Genomic DNA, 8,607 nt, shown 5'->3' on the forward strand with positions numbered 1-8,607 from the left:
GATCTCTTGCTTCCGCACTTTATTTCATTGAGTTCCACGACCTCATGGAAGGTCATCAAAGTGTCTTAGATGTGTGTTGTGCCTTGGGAGATCGTTGTCTTGTTTCTTGCTTCCGCATTTCAGATCCGTTACGGGATCATCCATTCGAATCATCCTTGACGCACTCTCCTAAAAACCAGGGTCGTCTCATAATGTGTATGTGTGTGTGTGTGTGAAACATGTTGACTGGTATGCAGAGTCATGAGCAAACTTCAATGACTATATTTTAAGCTTAAAACAATGGCTCCTCTATTTAGTAGGATTTATAATTTTCTTATATTGAAAACACCAGGGCTATGTTAGAAGGACATAGATAAATCCATAGAGCTGACTACACATCAAACACAATTAATTCGTACATGAGCAATAATTACTCCCAGAAAAGCCTTAAGCTTAGAAGAAAAGAAAAAAGAAAAAAGAAAAAAAAAGCATCAGTTAGCAGCTCTATCTCATACTCAGATAGTACATAACATTTCATCTTAGAACCGTCAACAATCAATGAACAAAACATTATTGCCAACGTAGTCGTGCTGCTGTTGATCAGAGAACTCAAAACTAGTGTTCTACTTCTATTGTGTTGGGCTTTTCCATTGACTTGCAGATCAATCTAGCAATCTATCATATATAGAAAAAGACAAAACTGAAAAAGAAAAAACCAGTGAACCTAAAATTTCAATACAGATCATAGAACAAAACATTTTAGTAAATGTTAACTACTCCCAGTTTTTTAGTTTTTCTCTATAATTAGAATCCAAGGACATGATAGGAGAAATAGGGAAACTTTAATAATGAACAATCTCTTACAGTGAGAACTAATGGTTGGACTAATGCAGATGCAATAACAAAATTGTAGTGGACAGGTATATTTATTATTAGTTTTACTCTTTACTAAATATATGTTTACTTATGCCAAGATTTCATATATTTTGTTTTGTTATTTTGAAGGGTTCTGATTCTTTAAATGCTCCTCCTAGACCTCTAAATTCATTTTCTAGTCGTGATGCCAATTCAGTTAAGGTTATGAACTTTTTTAATTTCTCTTATATGTTAAGTTTCCATTTATTATAATGTGGCCTTAATGAATTTATAAAAAATGTAGGGTAATTCAAATCAAATGGGCAAGAAGACTTGTTGAAGTTGAAGTTGAAGTTGAAGATGGGGGAGTGGATGTGCTTTCTGAATTTCTTTCATCGTGGATGGGTTCTTTTTGAAAAACTTGTACTACATTTGTCAAAAATTCTTAATTCTTTTTGTGTGACATTTAGTAGCTTTATCTAGACAATTTGGATTGTATCTTCATATTGGCAGGTTAACTTGTGGTTGTATAACATTTTCGGTTTTTGGTTGACATTTACTAGCCAATTTCAATAGTATTTTTCATATTGGCAGTAGGTTTAACTTGTGGTTGTACTATGTAAAAACAATTTGGGTGGTATTTTTATAGACTTGTGTTATTGGGATGACATTAGTAGCCGTAAAGAATTTTTTTTCCAAAAACAATAAGGGGAAAAAATAAATAAATAAATAACCCTTTACCAGCGCTCTATTAAGAGGCGCTGGCATAGGGGGGGGGGGGAAATAAAAAAATGGCCCTTTACTAGCACTTTTTCAAAAAGCGCTGCCAAATATGCTTTACCAGCACTTCTCCAAAAGCACTGGTAAAAGCCACTTACCAGCGCTTCTGCAAAAGCACTGGTAAAGCCTTACCGACACTAGATTTACCAGCGCTTTTAAAGAAGCGCTGGTAAAGCGCTGGTAATTGAATTACCAACACCTTTTAAGGCTTTTACTAGCGTTTCTAAGCGCTGGTAAAAGCCAAAACTGTTGTAGTGATTTAATTAATTTCTATGATTAAGATTTAATTCTCATGATGTTATATGACTTAGAATTAAATAGTGGCATGCTATAAAATTGAGTTTTGATATGTTTATTAATATATATTAAATTGGAATTATTTGAATAAGAATTGCACTTTTTATTTAAAAATTATCTTTTGTGAAAGTTTAATTATCATGGACGTACCTTGCATGAAATTAACTTGTAGTATGCTTTTAAATTAAGTCTTGACATATTGTTTAACATACTTTAATTTGAGAGCATTTGGTTAAGTATGAAAATCTAGAGTTTTTAATTAAAATGATTAATTAAAATCTATTTAGAGGTTCCGTTGGCTTAATTAAGTTTTTAACTTAATATTTGTGATGACTAGGACTTGTATACTAGTATATACTAATTTGGGACCATTTGATGTTGTTTTAGAATTTAGGGATTTAATTATCATGTTTTAATTATATTCCATCCTATTGATCTAATGACCTAAGTAAGCTTTTAATTTGATTCATATAATGAATAAGTTATGTTGTTTAACATGTGTTAATTAGGGTTCATTTGATTGAGATATGAAACTTAGAGAAATTAATTAGGTTATATAATTAATTTTCGTTTCTATTGCATTATTGATTAAATCATTTGTTTAACATTGATATTATATTTGAAGCATGATTTTAGACTTGTAATGGATTTATGTGATTATGTTTTAATATTGAATTATATTGTTATAGCGTGTAACGAATCGCACACTGAAGATTCGACATGTGATGTTATTATAGCGCGTAATGAATCGCGCTTTAAAGATTCGACATTGTCATCCTATAGTAGTCATGGACTTAGAGCATGTATTGTGTGGTTTCAACCTACTTGTGCATGGAATGTAGTTTCGTGCTGTATATATATATTTCGTATATAAGTTGTTAACTTATTTATTTTGGAGTCACTTGGGACATGGTTTTTTTCCATTCTGCCCAGATTTCATCAAACATCCGATCCTGCTTTGTCCGTGGTCCAATCGAGCTGAAATTTGGAGGATAGGTTCATGACTCAGTGTCGCACAATCTGAACGGTGGAGATCAGATTTTGAGTTCGGGAATAGTGTTTCGTACCCGTGAACAGTAACCGGGTTTTGGAACTCGCCGGGATTTTTTTAAGGAGACGACGTTGAAACTTTGAACAAAAGTTTCTGAGGCAAGATTCTATCCTTACTCTTTCCCTTAGGCTTCATACTCTTTGCACTCTTAAATGATTCCAGGATTAATGAAGATTAAACCAAACTAAAATGATATCTGTTTTGCTATGAAACTGGTAGTTACAGTAGTGTTGTATGCTTGTTCAACCTAGACTAAGCATGTTTGTGGATGCATTGTGGTTCTGTGGTTTACGTTTTTCCTTACCACTGCTAGTATAAATTATTGGAAGGATGGGTCTAGATGATAGCTATCTTAACTTCTGTAATAGCAACTGTTGGAACTTAAATACTAGGAGGATTTGAGTTTAACACTAGATCGGTTTTGTGGAACACTATAATTTGAGCATGTCTACATAAATACTGAGAATATTGTTTTGATGCTTACATTATCACAGTTAGTATCAACTGTGGAGGTTAGGATTTTGTGATACATACCCTACATATCTGTATGTCATTTGTAAGATGTTAAATGGAAGTTTTAATTAATTCTGTCTTTATATTAGACTAAAGGGAACAACTTAAATTGGGCATGTATATGTTGTTGTTGTGACCCTGTTTATCAATACTTATTTTATCACTGCTAACATTGAATGTTGGATGTTGGAATTTAGTTGATATATACTTGATTTATTGGTATTATTGACTACTGGAGGATTGGAAAGTAGGCACTGGTATGGGACGGTGGCATACTAAGGATGGGTTTGGCTTTTAAAACAATACCATTACCCACCTACTTGGAATAAGGATGGGATTAACTAAAAGTTAAGTCCCGTGGATTTGTATTGTCATGGCAACTACTTGTTGAGCGACAATACCAGGGATTTTGGATGGATTTTATATATGTACTGTTATGGTGCCTTGGTATGAGCTTGAGCCTCAGGACCGATGGCTAGGGAGCATATATGCATCGGGAAGTGTAGCTGGCTACGATGGTTGGAGGTGTACCCTGTTTAGGTATCGGTACATATGCCCAATTCGTGTGCGTTTTAGCATGTTACCTCTATTCAGGTTGAGACCGGCCTGTAGTCCAGTGAGAGTCCTTTAGTGTGACTATATATATATTTACGGACTATTAGCTATTGTTGAATTGTTTAGGATGTACATACGTATCGGGCCTCTGTTTGGATTGTAGTAGTATAGAACTTGCGCGTGGGCCTGACCCACTTCTATTTTTCAGGTACACGACAGTTCCAGGCTTAGACGTGTTCGTGCTGAGCAGAGGTCTCTATTCACTCTTCCGACGATGTAGGGCTCTCTCTATAGTTTTATTTCTGGACGTTTATTACAGTTGTTCTATCTTCTGTTTGGATGTTTAATAGGGGTCGACTAGAGATGGATTCCCAAGTTGTAAACTGATGGAGTTTTGGAGTTTGGGTTTGATGGATTTTAATAATTATAATATTTTGCAGATTCTATTTTTAGTTCCTTCCAGCTCTAATTTCATTTCTTAATTTATTTTGTATTCCGTGTTCATTATAAAATATTAATTGTTTGGTATTCCCTCAGGTTTGGGCCTGGGCCTGATCAACCCGTGTCTCGGATCCGAGAGGTATCACAATCTCTGACCTAATCCTGAGCCTGTTGAACCACCCCCTGCTCCTCCTGAAACTGACCCATTTCTTCCTGAAACTCAGGCCTTAGCTGCCCTTCCTGCATCTACTGTTGCCGTAGGAGAAATTGTTGTTTCCTACGTGCCTTTCTCTTTTGCCTGCTGTTCTGTCCTCCTCTCCTAGCGTTAACCATCTGTTAACACGGAAAGACAGACCTCAGTACAATCAAAACGGACCGTAAAGGAATACAATGAATCCTAAATTTAAGCTCTAATAAAGAGTAAACGCTACGCGGAAGTCTTAATACGAAACACCCTAGAGACACTTGAACCTGGAGTGCTCTGATACCAACTGTGATACCCCTCAGATCCGAGACATGGGTTGATCAGGCCCAGGCCCAAACCCGAGGGAAATCAAAGAATTAAAATATTTTAAAACGAACACAGATGAAAAAATGAAATAAGAATAACTATTAAAAGCTGAACAGAATACTAATATAAAATCCTCAATAGCCTGATAAAACTTAATAAAATCCAACTTCCAAAACTTCCATGAATTACAACTCAGGAATCCATCTAGTGGACCCCTAAATAAAAATCTCAACTAAAACGTAAACAACTGACATAAAACCAAATACTAAAATATGGACGGACATCCTACGTCGTCGGTGGAATGAATGATAATCCCTGCACAGCACGATCAAGCCTAAGACTGGAACCGTCCGATACCTGAAAAATAAGAGTGGGTCAGGCCCACGAACAAGTTCTAATCTAACTGCAATCCATACAGTGACCTGATACGCAGATACACCTAAATACCTCACAATATCTATCTAGTCCATACATAAATATATCCACACTAGAGGACCTTCACTGGACTATAATGGGGTCTCAACCTGAGTAGAAGGCAACATGCAAAAACGCACCCAAAGGTGTGCATGAATACCTAGACCTAACAGGGTACACCTCAACCATCATATCCAGCTATGCATCCCAATGCATATACGCTCCCTAACCAATGACTCAGAGACTCATGCCCATATCGTGGTGCCATAAAATATATATAAAGTCCGTCTAACCCAAGGTATGCCATTTTATTGTTTATTGAATTGACATAAGAATTTTAATCCAGTTTAGTCATTCAACTTAATCAGTCGATCTGACTTAAACACAACCAACATTTAATCCAGGTAGTCATTCAACTTAATCAGTCGATCCGACTACACATAAACACAATTAATCCAGATAGTCTTTCAACTTAATCAGTCGATCTGACTAAACAAGGTTTAGGATTCAATAATTTACAATCCATCCCTTTCATCCGATAGGTTAGGTATTAGCATTTTGAGCTAAACCGTCCGTAGTATGCCACCGTCCCGTACCGGTGCATACAATCCTCCATAACCATATAATTGACAGAATATATTAATTCAGCAATTAAAATTCCACATATATATAATCCAAAACCAATATCCAAGTAATTGCAGGAAAACAGTTAAAGTTCCAGCAATTAAATCCAAGCATTAAACCATATAGTTGCAAATTGTGATTTCATAACTCAACAATTAACATCCAGATATGCATAGTTCAAATCTAATATATCATTGACTATATCACGTATTTAAAATCAATTTTTTAATCATATTATAGTCCAGTAAATTGTTAAAATTAATTTAAGAAATTTATTTCCTTCCATCCGGTAACAGCGTACTGAGTTGTATACTTGTACTCTGTTTTATCTTTAGCACAGAGCCCTAGCCTATCCATAAGTCTAATTCATCAATTAAAAGACTTCTCCGTGTATCTAAAATTTAATTTAGAATCCTATTTTAGCACCATAAATTAGCAAATTAGAACTAGACAATGAATTACCTTCCAGCCGTTAACCGCACGCAAAGTGGTTAATTTGCGCACTATTAATTCCATTAATAAAAAGAGGGTATTTTATGCAATCCAAGACTTTGATTTCATGTTAAAGTATTTATTTAAAACCATTTTAAAGTTTCAAAACTGTTCTAGAACCCCAAGTGCCCAAACAGTACCTTAAATCATAACAGTACGCACAAAAGAACGGAGCCTGCTCAAAAAAAATAAAGGAGCAGGCTCCTTCCCCACTTGGAGCCGCCTCCAAAAGGAGATGGAGCCGGCTCCATCCACATGTAGCCACCTCCATGTACTATAGAGCCGGCTCCATCCTCAAACGGAGCCGCCTCTCTCATTAAGAGAGCATGCTCTCTTCCGTTCAGCCTCGTTTCAGCACCTACTTCGTCTCCGGTGAATCCCATTGATTCCGTCCCTCTCTGATACAGTCCCTAATGGTTTTAACTATATCCAGTATAATCCCAAAGATGTACTCATAGAAGTTAAAAACAAATACAGAGTCTACAAGTTATACAGATTCCTCATGCTTTAAGAACATAACTAAAACAAATATGGACGAACCATCAATAACAAATTTCCAACACATCTAGGTTATCAACATAGCATCTAAGATACATGTAAAACTCAGTCCAGTATGGTCCCAAGATGTGTTTACAAAAGTTACAAACAAATTACAAATCAATAAGTTCCACAGACTACGCATGCTTATAACACAAGTACTGTAATGAACTTTCAGAAACCCATCATCGAATTAATTCACGGCAAAGATTAGGTTAATTTGACATATAAAACATGCTTGATTCAATTATTATTCCATTAAAACCCTAGAGTATATCTAGGTGCACAGAACACAAGCCAAAGGGAAGGAGAAAGAGAAGAACTTGCCTGTTCAGCCCTTGCTTGTTCCGGCAACTCAACCCTCTATCCAACCTTCTTCTGGTTCTAGGTAGTCCACCACCACTACACCTCCTTGGTCCTCCCTATTCTTCCCTTGACAAACCTTACAATGCTCTGTCCTTACAAAATCCCTCTCTGTTTTCACTCTGTAACTTTGAGACGTGACAGAGCTTTTGGTAATTTTAAAACCCTAGGCTAAGACACAACAGAGTATTTATAGGCTTACCATTAAAACCCTAATCCGTGTATAATTATAGACAGAGCCCTAATGTAGTCGGCCCATAACAACACCTACGTTTTAAAACAGTGTCGGCTACATACGTGAATTCCATTATACAATTAAAACTATACCCTAATTTAATAACTAAAATCTTTAACTTAACTTCCTTAAATAAATAAAAGCCAAATAAAAATACAACTAAATAATTAAAGACAGAAAATACATATCATAAAAAAAATAATTTACCAAATAGATCAACCAAAATAAGCAATTAAACAATTAATTTAATAAAAATGCACACAAATAATTTAAATTAACAGCAATCAATCAATTAATCAAATAAAAACACAATTTAAACAATTAATTAAATTAAAATACTATTTAAACAATACATTAAATACCAGGAATATCTTTTTAAATCTAGGGGCATTACATTCTTCCCCCCTAATAAAAGGAATGTCGTCCTCGGAATTCGCTCTGACCTTCTTCCAAAATTTCTGGAAACTGCCAGCGAATGACATCCTTCCGTTTCCTCCTCTCTATAGAACAAACAAGTACTGGTGCCCCATAAGAACGTGGCACAGCGACTACCTACATATCCTGACCAGGTATGGTGAACACAATAGATCTCTTAGTAACAAAAACTTGAGCATGGTGATGCGATAAGTATCCCGTCAAATATGTGCATGTCCAGGACTATTAGATTAGCTAGAAATCTAAGTCTACCAATATCTAGTGTCACAGACAAATCATTCCCAAATAACATGGCAACATTGCCTAAAGGTGTAGAAATACCCCGAGGTCTAGTGCATTCCCTCGTCCTCATCCCAGATAAAAATAAAAGACCGGGATATAAACGAGTGTGGGGAACTTGTAACAAATAAAACACGTCCTAGTAAACATGAATAGGAAACTTACCCTCAACAGCCTAAGGTGCCTGCATATCCTGTGGCATGGGGTTGTACACCCTGCCATAATGTAACTCCTGCGGTGCCTGTC

General features: G+C 35.8%; 1 long non-coding RNA gene across 1 annotated transcript; it reads left to right on the top strand.

Annotated features, from left to right (window-relative positions):
* Nucleotides 1-217: 217 nt before the first annotated feature.
* LOC132278610 (uncharacterized) lies at nucleotides 218-1,409 on the top strand. The gene is made up of 2 exons (XR_009471090.1): nucleotides 218-1,056; nucleotides 1,139-1,409. It is a non-coding gene; the product is annotated as an uncharacterized LOC132278610 (long non-coding RNA).
* Nucleotides 1,410-8,607: the final 7,198 nt, after the last annotated feature.

The sequence above is a fragment of the Cornus florida genome, unplaced genomic scaffold, assembly GCF_030987335.1.
Source record: "Cornus florida cultivar Cherokee Brave unplaced genomic scaffold, ASM3098733v1 CherokeeBrave_3.0.0_Hap2_Chr10, whole genome shotgun sequence".
Taxonomy (NCBI): Eukaryota; Viridiplantae; Streptophyta; class Magnoliopsida; order Cornales; family Cornaceae; genus Cornus; species Cornus florida.